Source organism: Mobula hypostoma, chromosome 18 (assembly GCF_963921235.1).
Source record: "Mobula hypostoma chromosome 18, sMobHyp1.1, whole genome shotgun sequence".
NCBI classification, from domain to species: Eukaryota; Metazoa; Chordata; class Chondrichthyes; order Myliobatiformes; family Myliobatidae; genus Mobula; species Mobula hypostoma.
The window spans coordinates 65712685-65727158 of record NC_086114.1 but is presented as its reverse complement, the minus strand read 5'-3'; the positions used below and the strand labels follow the sequence as shown (position 1 = coordinate 65727158).

Genomic DNA, 14474 nt, shown 5'->3' with positions numbered 1-14474 from the left:
AAACTAATTTGGCAGGGGGATGGGAACCGGAATGACAGAGCGGAGGAAGGGGAAAACAGAAATAAATCTAAGATCGTGAGCAGGAAAGATGTCAGGAAAGACAGGCAGGTGATGGGGCAAATTTGTAGCCATTGGGATGAGTTGCAGTGCAATAAAGTTGCAGCGAAATCAAAGCGAAAAGTACCAAATACTGGTCTTAAGGTGTTATACTTAATTGCACGCAGCATAAGGAATAAGTTGGATGATCTTGTCGTACAGCTACAGATTGGCAGGTATGATATTGTGGCCATCACTGAGACGTGGCTAAGCGATACATATCTCTGGGAGCTGAACGTCCAAGGATACACGGTGTATCGGAAGGATAGGAAGGTAAGCAGAGGGGGAGGCGTGGCTTTATTGGTAAGAAATGATATTACATCATTAGAAAGAAGATCGGAAGGTGCAGAATCTTTATGGGTTGAGCTAAGGAATAGCAGGGGTAAAAGGACCCTGATGGCAGTTATTTCTAGGTCTCCAAACAGCTGCAGTGATGTGGACTACAAATTACAACAGGAAATAGAAAAGGCTTGTCAGAAGGGCAGTGTTACGATAATTGTGGGGGATTTTAACATGCGAGTGGATTGGGAAAATCAGGTCAGCACTGGATCTCAAGAGAGAGAATTTGTAAAATGTCTGCAAGATGGCTTTTTAGAACAGCTTGTTGTTGAGCCCACTAGGGGATCGGCTGTACTGGATTGGGTATTGTGTAATGAACCGGAGGTGATTAGAGCAATTGAGGTGAAGGAACCCGTAGGAGGCAGTGATCATAACATGATTGAGTTCACATGAAATTTGAAAAAGTGAAGCCGAAATCTGATGTGTCGGTATTTCAGTGGAGTAAAGGAAATTACAGTGGCATGAGAGAGGAATTGGCCAAAGTTGACTGGAAAGGGACACTAGCAGGAAGGATGGCAGGGCAGCAGTGGCTGGAGTTTATGCGAGAAGTGAGGAAGGTGCAAGACAGGTATATTCCAAAAAAGAAGAAATTTTCGAATGGAAAAAGGATGCAACCGTGGTTGACAAGAGGAGTCAAAGCCAAAGTTAAAGCAAAGGAGAGGGCATACAAGGAAGCAAAAATTCGTGGGAAGACAGAGGATTGGGAAGTTTTTAAAACCTTACAAAAGGAAACTAAGAAGGTCATTAAGAAGGAAAAGATTAACTATGAAAGGAAGCTAGTAAATAATATCAAAGAGGATACTAAAAGCTTTTTCAAGTATATAAGGAGTAAAAGACAGGTGAGAATAGATATAGGACTGATAGAAAATGATGCTGGAGAAATTGTAATGGGAGATAAGGAGATGGCAGAGGAACTGAACGAGTATTTTGCATCAGTCTTCACTGAGGAAGACTGAGGCAGTATACCGGACACTCAAGGGTGGCAGGGAAGAGAAGTGTGCACAGTCACAATTACAACAGAGAAAGTACTCAGGAAACTGAATAGTCTATAGGTAGATAAATCTCCCGGACCAGATGGAATGCACCCGTGTGTTCTGAAGGAAGTAGCTGTGGAGATTGCGGAGTCATTAGCAATGATCTTTCAAAAGTTGATAGATTCTGGCATGGTTCCGGAGGACTGGAAGATTGCAAATATCACTCCGCTATTTAAGAAGGGGGCAAGGAAGCAAAAAGGAAATTATAGACCTGTTAGCTTGACATCAGTGGTTGGGAAGTTGTTGGAGTCGATTGTCAAGGATGAGGTTACAGAGTACCTGGAGGCATATGACAAGATAGGCAGAACTCAGCATGGTTTCCTTAAAGGAAAATCCTGCCGAACAAACCTATTACAATTTTTTGAGGAAATTACCAGTTGGCTAGACAAGGGAGATGCAGTGGATGTTGTGTATTTGGATTTTCAGAAGGCCTTTGACAAGGTGCCACACATGAGGCTGCTTAACAAGATAAGACCCAATAGAATTACGGGAAAGTTACATATGTGGATAGAGCGTTGGCTGATTGGCAGGAAACAGAGAGTGGGAATAAAGGGATCCTATTCTGGTTGGCTGCCGGTTACCGGTGGTGTTCTACAGGGGTCCGTGTTGGGGCCGCTTCCTGTCACATTGTACATCAACGATTTGGATTATGGAATAGATGGCTTTGTGGCTAAGTTTGCTGACAATACGAAGATAGGTGGAGGGGCCAGTAATGCTGAGGAAACAGAGAGTCTGAAGAGAGACTTGGACAGATTGGAAGAATGGGCAAAGAAGTGGCAAATGAAATATAATGTTGGAAAGTGTATGGTTATGCACTTTGGCAGAAGAAATAAACGGGCAGACTATTATTTAAATGGGAAAAGAATTCAAAGTTCAGAGATGCAATGGGACTTGGGAGTCCTCGTACAGGATACCCTTAAGGTTAACCTCCAGGTTGAGTCGGTAGTGAAGAAGGCGAATGCAATGTTGGCATTCATTTCTAGAGGAATAGAGTATAGGAGCAGGGATGTGATGTTGAGGCTCTATAAGGCGCTGGTGAAACCTCACTTGGAGTACTGTGGGCAGTTTTGGTCTCCTTATTTAAGAAAGGGTGTGCTGACGTTGGAGAGGGTACAGAGAAGATTCACTAGAATGATTCCGGGAATGAGAGGGTTAACATATGAGGAACGTTTGTCCGCTCTTGAACTGTATTCCTTGGAATTTAGAAGAATGAGGGGAGACCTCATAGAAACATTTCGAATGTTGAAAGGCATGGACAGAGTGGATGTGGCAAAGTTGTTTCCCATGATGGGGGAGTCTAGTACGAGAGGGCATGACTTCAGGATTGAAGGGCGCCCATTCAGAACAGAAATGCAAAGAAATTTTTTTAGCCAGAGGGTGGTGAATCTATGGAACTTGTTGCCGCGGGCAGCAGTGGAGGCCAAGTCATTGGGTGTATTTAAGGCAGAGATTGATAGGTATCTGAGTAGCCAGGGCATCAAAGGTTATGGTGAGAAGGCGGGGGAGTGGGACTAAATGGGAGAATGGATCAGCTCATGATAAAATGGCGGAGCAGACTCGATGGGCCGAATGGCCGACTTCTGCTCCTTTGTCTTATGGTCTTATGGTCTTTTATATTCCTTAAAAGCGCCAGTACTTCCTCTTCTTTAATCGTCATACTTTCCATAACTACCCTTCTTGTTTCCTTTACCTTACACAATTCTATATCCTTCTCCTTAGTGAATACCAAAGAAAAGAAATTGTTTAAAATCTCCCCCATCTCTTTTGGTTCCGCACACAGCCATCCACTCTGATTCTCTAAGGGACCAATTTTATCCCTCACTATCCTTTTGCTATTAACATAACTGTAGAAACCCTTTGGATTTATTTTCACCTTACTTGCCAAAGCAACCTCATATCTTCTTTTAGATTTTCTGATTTCTTTCTTAAGATTCTTTTTACATTCTTTATATTCCTCGAGCACCTCGTTAACTCCAAACTGCCTATGTTTATTGAAGATCCCTCTCTTTTTTCGAACCAAGTTTCCAATATCCCTTGAAAACCATGGCTCTCTCAAACTTTTAACCTTTCCTTTCAACCTAACAGGAACATAAAGATCCTGCACCCTCAAAATTTCACCTTTATACGATCTCCATTTCTCTATTACATCCTTCCCATAAAACAAATTGTCCCAATCTACTCCTTCTAAATCCTTTCACATCTCCTCAAAGTTAGCTTTTCTCCAATCAAAAATCTCAATCCTAGGTCCAGTCCTATCCTTCTCCATAATTACACTGAAACTAATAGTATTGTGATCACTGGACCCGAAGTGCTCCCCAACACATACCTCCATCACCTGCCCTATCTCATTCCCTAACAGGAGATCCAACACTACTCCTTCCCTTGTTGGTACCTCTATGCATTGCTCCAAAAAACTATCTTGCACACATTTGACAAACTCCAAATCATTCAGCCCTTTCACAGAATGGGCTTCCCAGTCTATTAGTGGAAAATTAAAATCTCCAACAATCACAACCTTGTGCTTACTACAAATATCTGCTATCTCCTTACAAATTTGCTCCTCCAGTTCTCAGTCCCCATTAGGTGGTCTATAATACACCCCTATAAGCATCACAACACCTTTCCTATCCCTCAATTCCACCCAAATAGCCTCCCTAGACGAGTCCACTAATCTATCCTGCCAGAGCACTGCTGTTATATTTTCTCTGACAAGCAATGCAACACCTTCCCCTCTTGTCCCTCCAATTCTATCACACCTGAAGCAACGAAATCCTGGAATATTTAGTTGCCAATCACACCCCTCCTGCAACCACATTTCACTAATAGCTACTGTTACGTACCCCGTAACTGGGTTGCCAAACCAGCAGAAATGGACCACTCATTGGAGTCTGGATTACTAGGAACTAATAAAGTTTTATTAGAGAAATAAGTAACACAGTACTCTAATCGTAAGGATATAAATGCAACAGATTAGCAATGATAATACACGCATGTACACAGGACTAGGGTAATAGGAATCAAACAAGCTCTATCGCAGTCTAGGGTTAAAATGATCAGTCTTAAGTGATGCAGAGTTCAGTTCAGCTTAGTACAGTTCGCAGTAATCGCTGTTGTGCCGTTGGGGAGGGGAGAGAGAGAGATGCAATTTGGTTTCAGGCAGACCTTTTGGATGTCTTCGCAGTTGGTTTTGGGTAGACCCTTTGATGTCTTCTATCCCGCTGTGGTCACCGACTGTGACCCCTCCGTTCCGGATACAACCATTCTTCCGCAGTGAACCCGGCACCCAGGCAAGGGCAGACACACACACCAGGTTCCCACTGATCGTACCTTTACACCCTGTGAGTCTATGGTCGGTTCCCGCGAACTAGACCTCCAAACTCCCACCAACTTGTGGGGCACACCGCTCTTCAAAGGGCTCATTATCTCGTGATCTCGTGGTGTGTCCCGTGCCTTAGCGAACTTGTTCTTTTTATCCCCCTGCTGGGGTATCGCCTGTCCATCAAACTTCAAACAGTTCAGGATCAAAGCAACCGGTCTGTCAATATCCTAAATTGTGTTTCTTTTCCGTTAAACTCTCTCTTCTCTCTCATTAACATTTTGAACGTTTCTCCATTGTCTCCCTTATCTCTCTCATTAGCATCAATCGTCTGATAACTTGGTTTGGCATCACACTACAACATCATATTTCCAGGTATCAATCTATGCTCTAAGCTCATCCACCTTTCTTACAATGCTCCTAGCATTAAAATAGATACATTTAAGAAATTCTTCACCTCTTACTCTTTGTTTATCCTTAATGGAGCAAACAACTTTGTTATCTTTTTCTTCCTTGTCCCCACATCTTTGGTCTGAGTGCTCCCAATCTCTGTCCCCTGCCTATCCTCCTCACACACTGTCTACTAGCTTTCTCTATTTGTGAACTAACCTCCTCTCTCCTAGTCTCTTTAATTTGATTCCCACCCCCCAACCATTCTAGTTTAAGGTCACCTCAGTAGCCCTTGCAAATCTCCCCACCAGGGTATTGGTCCCACTGGGATTCAAATGTAACCCGTCCTTTTTGTACAGGTCACGCCTGCGCCAAAAGAGGTCCCAATGATCCAAAAACTTGAATTCCTGCCCCCTGCTCCAATCCCTCAGCCACGCCTTTATCCTCCACCTCATTACATTCCTACTCTCACTGTCGCGTTGCACAGGCAGTAATCCCGAGATTACTACCTTTGCAGTCCTTTTTTCTCAACTCCCTTCTTAACTCCTTATATTCTTCTTTCAGGACCCTTCCCCTTTTCCTACCTATGTCATTGGTACCTATATGTACCTCGGCCTGTGGCTCCTCACCCTCCCACTTCTTCCCCTCTGCCATCCAAATCCAAAATGGACACTGCTTTACTTTTATTATTTCTGTTTTTGCACTAATTTTAAATTTAATTATTTAATATACATATATATATATATATATATATGCTTAATGTAATTGATTTATTTTTTCTATATTTCTCATGTATTGCATTATCCTGCTGCCGCTAAGTGGACAAATTTCCCAACGTATGCCGGTGATAATAAACCTGATTCTGATTCTGAAATCCAGAGCAAAACACACTAAACACTGGAGGAACTCAGCAGGTCAGGCAGAATCAATGGAGAGAAATAAACAGCTGATATTTCAGGTCGAGACCGTTCGTGAGGACTGGAAATGCAGGGAGAGGGAGCTAGAATAGGAAAGCGAGTGGAGGACGAGGAGTCCAAGCCGGCAGGTGACAAGTGAGACCAAGGGAGAGGCCAAGGAAGATGATTGGGAGAGGTGAAAGGAAGTAAGAAGTTGGGAGATGATAGGTGGAAGAAGTAAGGGGCTGAAGAAGAAGGAATTTGATAGGAGAGGGGACCATGGGAGAAAGGGAAGAAGGAGTGAAACCAGAGAGAGTTAATGGGCAGGTGAAGAGAAAGGACGGAGTGAGAGGGGAGCAAGATTCGGGAATGAGAAAAGTGAGAAGGATAGGGGGAGGGAAAATGCCAGAAGCTTGGTCAAATGGGTAGGAAAGAGAGATAAAAAGAAGAGGTTATAAAGCCTGAGGCCTGAAGTCACAACTCCAACAGTGCAGTGATTAACATCAGTACTATACCAAAAGCTAGAACTGCAGGGCACTAAGATATTTCACGATTACAAAGCAGGTGAAAGGCAAAGAATTGGCAACAAGACAAGGTTACGTATTGCAATTAAAAACAAGTGAGGGAATTTCTTAAGATTATGCTGTCACATGATGGAAGGGTCATATTTGGGAGATAAGCATTCAAGCGACAGTAGAAACTGAGCTCATTAAATCATTATTCCTGTTTAAGATGGCTCCACTGAAGACATATAATAGCTGAGTGGTACATCATAAGACAAAAGGTTCAACTAAAACATTGCTTATAGCATCTTCTTAGAAGGAAACTGTGGTGAACTACTGCCTCAGTGAGGAGGCAGGCGGAGGTCAGGGTGGATCGAGGGATGAGGAGTGCTGGGGCACAGTGAGGCACAACGTGTTTGAGCTGGGGTCATGGACAGAGTTTGGATCACTGCCAGAGATGGAGAGAGTGATTTGGAGTGGAGTCCATGCGGAAAAGTTTCGAAGCCTGTCCACCCAACCCGTGTGCAAGGTGGGATCACTCCTAACGCCAAGCCAATTCCATGACATCCAGTATGGCTTCGGACTGGATGCGACACTCCAGCTGGGTCCGGGACACTACAGTTTAAACGTCAGCACAGAGAGATTGGAAGCCAGACGGCTGGGTAGAGAGGCGAAGATAGGCTGCTTTCACTCAGTCTCCAGAGAATGTCTCTACTTTTCTCCATGGCGCTGAACGGCAAACTGATCCCTCAGTCACACATTTCATGCTGGTGTGCTGAACTGGGACCAGAGCACTGGTCTACTCTGGCTGCATCGGGAGCAGACTTGGGAATTCATTCGGGTTTTGAAAGCTGCTGACTTAGATGTATTGATCGCACAATGTCTGTTTTTCTCCATCTCTGTATCTGCACAGTATTTTTCTGTTGTTCTTTTAAATTGACTTATTCGGGAATATAGCTTCATTGCTGCCTATAAGCAGAAAAATTTCAAGCAGTCAATTCACAGGTTCAAAGCTTAATGAAATTATCAAAATATCTATGTACGAAACAACTCTGATATGAGCTTTCTCCAGGAAGACATGAAATACAGGAACAGCATGAGTTGATGAAACAGAATGACATCAGCTCCCTGACCCCACAGCAGGCAAGAAAACAAAAAAAAACAAAACTCAGGGACGAAAAACTACCCATCCCGCTCTGCAGAAAATAACGAGAATAAAATTAACTTCAAATCAAAATGCTCAGAAAAAAAAGTGACAACAAAAATCTCCGAACATTCACCACAAAAAATGAACACTGTCAAAAACAATCCCTGACCCCCTCCCCACAGAAAATAAACAGTGTCAATAAAAATCCCCGACCCCTTCACCCACAGAAAATAAACAGTGTCAATAACATCCCCGACCCCCTCACACTCAGAAGATAAACAGTTTCAATAACAATGCCCACTCCCCTCACACGCAGAAAAAAAGGTGTCAGTAACAATCCCCGACCCCCTCACCAACAGAAAATAAACATTTGCCAATTAAATCCCTGATCCCCTCACCCACAGAAAATAAACAGTTAATAACAGTCCCCAACACCCTCACCCACAGAAAATAAACAGTGTCAATAACAATCCCCGACCCCCCCACCCACAAAAATGTATAGTGTCAATATCAATCCCCGACCAACTCACACTCAGAAAATAAACAGTGTCAATAACATCTACGACCCGCTCACCCACATAAAATAAACACTATCAATAACAATCTCCAACACCCTCCCCACAGAAAATAAACAGTGCCAATAACAATCCCCGTCCCCTCACCCACAGAAAATAAACAGTCAATAACATCCCAGACACCCTCACACACAGAAAATAAACAGTGTCAAACCCACAGAAAATAAACAGTGTCAATAACATCCCCCACACCCTCACCCAGTGAAAGGAAGCAGTATCAAAACCAAGCAACACACATCAAAGTTGCTGGTGAACGCAGCAGGCCAGGCAGCATCTATAGGAAGAGGCGCAGTCGACGTTTCAGGCCGAGACCCTTCGTCAGGACTAACTGAAGGAAGAGTGAGTAAGGGATTTGAAAGTGGGAGGGGGAGGGGGAGATCCAAAATGATAGGAGAAGACAGGAGGGGGAGGGATGGAGCCCAGAGCTGGACAGGTGATAGGCAAAAGGGGATACGAGAGGATCATGGGACAGGAGGTCCGGGAAGAAAGACAAGGGGGGGGGACCCAGAGGATGGGCAAGGGGTATATTCAGAGGGACAGAGGGAGAAAAAGGAGAGTGAGAGAAAGAATGTGTGCATAAAAATGAGTAACAGATGGGGTACGAGGGGGAGGTGGGGCCTAGCGGAAGTTAGAGAAGTCAATGTTCATGCCATCAGGTTGGAGGCTACCCAGACGGAATATAAGGTGTTGTTCCTCCAACCTGAGTGTGGCTTCATCTTTACAGTAGAGGAGGCCGTGGATAGACATGTCAGAATGGGAATGGGATGTGGAATTAAAATGTGTGGCCACTGGGAGATCCTGCTTTCTCTGGCGGACAGAGCGTAGATGTTCAGAAAAGCGGTCTCCCAGTCTGCGTCGGGTCTCACCAATATATAAAAGGCCACATCGGGAGCACCGGACGCAGTATATCACCCCAGCCGACTCACAGGTGAAGTGTCGCCTCACCTGGAAGGACTGTTTGGGGCCCTGAATGGTGGTAAGGGAGGAAGTGTAAGGGCATGTGTAGCACTTGTTCCGCTTACACGGGTAAGTGCCAGGAGGGAGATCAGTGGGGAGGGATGGGGGGACGAATGGACAAGGGAGTTGTGTAGGGAGCGATCCCTGCGGAATGCAGAGAGAGGCGGGGAGGGAAAGATGTGCTTAGTGGTGGGATCCCGTTGGAGGTGGCAGAACACCTACGCTCTGTCCGCCAGAGAAAGCAGGATCTCCCAGTGGCCACACATTTTAATTCCACATCCCATTCCCATTCTGACATGTCTATCCACGGCCTCCTCTACTGTAAAGATGAAGCCACACTCAGGTTGGAGGAACAACATCTTATATTCCGTCTGGGTAGCCTCCAACCTGATGGCATGAACATTGACTTCTCTAACTTCCGCTAGGCCCCACCTCCCCCTCGTACCCCATCTGTTACTCATTTTTATGCACACATTCTTTCTCTCACTCTCCTTTTTCTCCCTCTGTCCCTATGAATATACCTCTTGCCCATCCTCTGGGTCACCCCCGCCCCCCCGTCTTTCTTCCCGGACCTCCTGTCCCATGATCCTCTCGTATTCCCTTTTGCCTATCACCTGTCCAGCTCTCGGCTCTATCCCTCCCCCTCCTGTCTTCTCCTATCATTTTGCATCTCCCCCTCCCCCTCCAGCTTTCAAATCCCTTACTCACTCTTCCTTCAGTTAGTCCTGACGAAGGGCCTCGGCCTGAAACGTCGACTGCGCCTCTTCCTATAGATGCTGCCTGGCCTGCTGCGTTCACCAGCAACTTTGATGTGTGTTGCTTGAATTTCCAGCATCTGCAGAATTCCTGTTGTTTGAGTATCAAAACCAATCCCGGAGACCCTCACCCATAGAAAGTAAGCATTATCAATAAAATCCCCAACCTCTTCCCCCACAGAAACTAAACAGTGTCATGAACAATCCCAGACCCCTTCATACACAGTAAATAAGCAGTGTCAGTATCAATCCCCGACCCCCTCACCCACAGAAAATAAACAGTCAATAACAATCCCCGATCCACTCACCCACAGAAAATGAACACTGTCAGTAACTCAACCCGACCTCCTCGCCCACAGAAAGTAAACAGTGTCAATAACATCCACGACACCCTCAACCACAGAAAATAAACAGAGTCAATAAATATCCCCGACCCCTCACCCACAGAATATAAACAGTGTCAATAATAATTGCTGACCCCTCACTCACAGAAAATAAACAGTCGATAACACTCCCCGACACCCTCACACACGGAAAATAAACATTATCAATAAAATCCCCAACCTCTTCCTCCACAGAAACTAAACAGTGTCATGAACAATCCCAGACCCCCTCATACACAGGAAATAACAGTGTCAGCAACAATCCCCGTCCCCTCACACACAGAAAATAAACAGTGTCAATAACAATCCCCGACCCACTCGCCCACATAAGATGAACAATGTCAATAACATGCCCCACACCCTCACCCAGTGAAAGGAAGCAGTGTCAAAACCAATCCCCGACCCCCTCACCCACATAAAATAAACATTATCTATAAAATCCCCAACCTCTTCCCCCACAGAAACTAAACAGTGTCATGAACAATCCCAGACCCCTTCATACACAGTAAATAAGCAGGGTCAGTATCAATCCCCGTCCCCTCACCCACAGAAAATAAACAGTGTCAATAACAATCCCCGATCCACTCACCCACAGAAAATAAACTGTCAAAAACAATGCCTGATCCCCTCACCCACAGAAAATAAACAGTCAATAACAATGCCTGATCCCCTCACCCACAGAAAATAAACAGTCAATAACAATGCCTGATCCCCTCACCCACAGAAAATAAACAGTCAATAACAATGCCTGATCCCCTCACCCACAGAAAATAAACACTGTCAATAACAATCCCCGTCCCCTCACCCACAGAAAATAAACACTGTCAATAACAATCCCCGTCCCCTCACCCACAGAAAATAAACACTGTCAAAAACAATCCCGATCCACTCACCCACAGAAAATAAACTATGTAAATAACAATCCAAGACACATCACCTGAAGAAAATAAACGTCGTCAATAACAATCCCCGACCCCCTCACCCAAAGAAAATAGACAGTGACAATAACAATCCTCAACCCACTCACCCACATAAAATAAACAGTGTCAATAACATCTCCCACCCCGTCACCCAGTGAAAATAAACTGTGTCAATAAATATCCCCGACCCCTTCACACACAAACTGTAAACAGTGTCAATAAAAGTCCGCGATCCACTCACTCAAAGAAAATAAACAAAGTAAAAAACAATCCAAGACACATCACCTAAAGAAAATAAACAGCGTCAATAACATCCCTGAGCCCCACACCCACAGAAAATAAATAGAGTCAATAAATATCCCCGACCCCCTCACCCACATAACATAAACAGTGTCAATAACATCCCCAACCCCCTCACCCACAGAAAATAAACAGTGTCAATAACATCCCCGACACCCTCACCCACAGAAAATTATCAGTGTCAAAAACAATCCCCGATCCACTCACCCACGGAAAATAAACAGTGTAAATAACAATCCAAGACACATCACCAGAAGAAAATAAACGTCGTCAATAGAAATCCCCGCCCCCCTCTACCACAGAAAGTAAACAGTGTCAATAACAATCCCCGACCCACTCGCCCAAAGAAAATAGACAGTGACAATAACATCCCCAACCCCCTCACCCACAGACTGTAAACAGTGTCAATAAAAGTCCGCGATCCACTCACTCAAAGAAAATAAACAGAGTAAAAAACAATCCAAGACACATCACCTAAAGAAAATAAACATCGTCAATAACAATCCCCGACCCCCTCACCCACAGAAAATAAACAGTGTCAATAATAATCGCTGACCCCTCATCCACAGAAAATAAATAGTGTGAATAACAATCAAAGACACATAACCTAAAGAATATAAACATCGTCCATAACAATCCCCGACACTCTCACCCACAGAAAATAAAGGGTCATGGACAATCCCCGACAGCCTCACACACAGAAAATAAATAGTGTCAACAACAATCCCCAGTCCACTCACCCACAGAAAATCAACAGTGTGAATAACATCCCCACCCCTTCACCGAGTGGTAATAAACAGTCTCAACAACAATCCCCAACCCCTACACCCACTGAAAATAAACATTGTCAATAAAATCCCAAAGCACCTCACCCACAGAAACTAAAGTGTCAATAACATCCTCGATCCCCTCACCCACAGAAAATAAACAGTGTAAATAACAATCCCCGACCCCCTCACCCACAGAAAATAAGCTGTGTCAATAACATCCCCCCCCCCACTCACCCCGTGAAAATAAACAGTGTCAATAACTATACCGGATCCCATCACATACAGAAAATAAACAGTGTCAATAACAATCCCAGACCCCCTCCACAGGAAATAAAGAGAGTCAGTAACAATCCCCGAACACCTCACCCACGGAAAATAAACAGCGTCAATAACATCCCTGACCGCCTCACCTACAGAAAATAAAGTTTCAATAAAAATCGCCGACCCCCGCACCCAGAGAAAATAAACAGTCAATAACAATCCCCGACACACTCACATGCAGAAAATAAACAGTGTCAATAACAGTCCCGGATCAACTCAACCACAGAAAATAAACAGTGTAAATAACAATCAAAGACACATCACCTGAAGAATATAAACATCGTCAATAACAATCCCCGACCCCCTCACTCACAGAAAATAAAGGGTCATTAACAATACCCGACTCCCTCACCCAGAGAAAATAAACAGTGACAATAACAATCCGCAACCCCCTCACCCACTGAAAATAAACATTGTCAATAACAATCCCCAACATCCTCACCCGCAAAAATTAAACAAGTGTCAATAACAATCCCCGACCCCCTCACTCACAGAATATAAACAGTGTAAATAACAATCAAAGACACATCACCTAAAGAATATAAGCATCGTCTATAACAATCCCCGACACCCTCACACATAGTAAATAAACAGTGTCAATAATAATCACCGACCCCCTCACCCACAGAAAATAAACAGAGTCAATACTTATCGCCGAACCCCTCACCCACAGGAAATAAACAGTTGATAGCAATCCCAGACACCCTCACACACAGAAAATAAACAGTATCAATAACAATCCCCGATCCACTCACCAAAAGAGAATAGACAGTGCAAATAACAATCCAAGACACATCACCTAAAGAAAATAAACATCGTCAATAGCAAACGCCACACCCTTCACCCACAGAAAATAAACAGTATCAATAACAATCCCGGATCCACTCACCAAAAGAGAATGAACAGTGTAAATAACAACCCAAGACACATCACCTAAAGAAAATAAACATCGTCAATAACAATCCCTGACACCCCCACCCACAGAAAATAAAAAGAGTCAATTACAATCCCCGATCCCTCACACACCAAAAATAAAAAGTGTAAATAACAATAAAGACACATCACCTGAAGAATATAAACATCGTCAATAACAATCCCTAACCCCCTCACTCACATAAAATAAAGCGTCATTAACAATCCCTGACACCCTCACCCACAGAAAATAAACAGTGTGAATAACATACACCACCCCGTCACCCAATAATAATAAACAGTGTTAACAACAATCCCCAACCCCCTCACCCACAGATAATAAACAGTGTCAATAAAATGCCTAACACCCTCACCCGCAAAAAATAAACATCGTCAATAAGAATCCCGACCCGCTCGCCCACAGAAAATAAACAGTGACAATAACAATACCCAACCCCCTCACCCACAGAAAATAAACACTGTGAATAACATACCCCACACCCTCACCCAGTGATAATAAACAGTGTCAACAACAATCCCCAACCCCCACACCCACAGAAAATAAAGTGTCAATAACATCCTCTACACCCTCACCCACAGATAATGAACAGACTCAATTAAATCACCGACCCCCTCACCCACAGAAAATAAACAGTGTTAATAACAATCACCGATCCACTCACCCACAGAAAATAAACAGTGTTAATAACATCCCCAATCCACTCTCCCACCGAAAATGAACACTGTCAGTCACACTCCCCGACCCCCTCGCCCGCAGAAAGTAAACAGTGACAATAATAATCCCCGACCCCCTCACCCACAGAAAATAAACAGTCGATAACAATCCCCGACACCCTCAC

The 14474-nt window shown here is 44.1% G+C and overlaps 1 long non-coding RNA gene across 1 annotated transcript; it reads right to left on the bottom strand.

The window, feature by feature from the left end:
• Nucleotides 1-5836: 5836 nt before the first annotated feature.
• Nucleotides 5837-13500, bottom strand: LOC134358249 (uncharacterized). The gene is made up of 3 exons (XR_010020839.1): nt 13458-13500; nt 10317-10400; nt 5837-7543 (listed from the first exon to the last, which is right to left on the bottom strand). It is a non-coding gene; the product is annotated as an uncharacterized LOC134358249 (long non-coding RNA).
• Nucleotides 13501-14474: the final 974 nt, after the last annotated feature.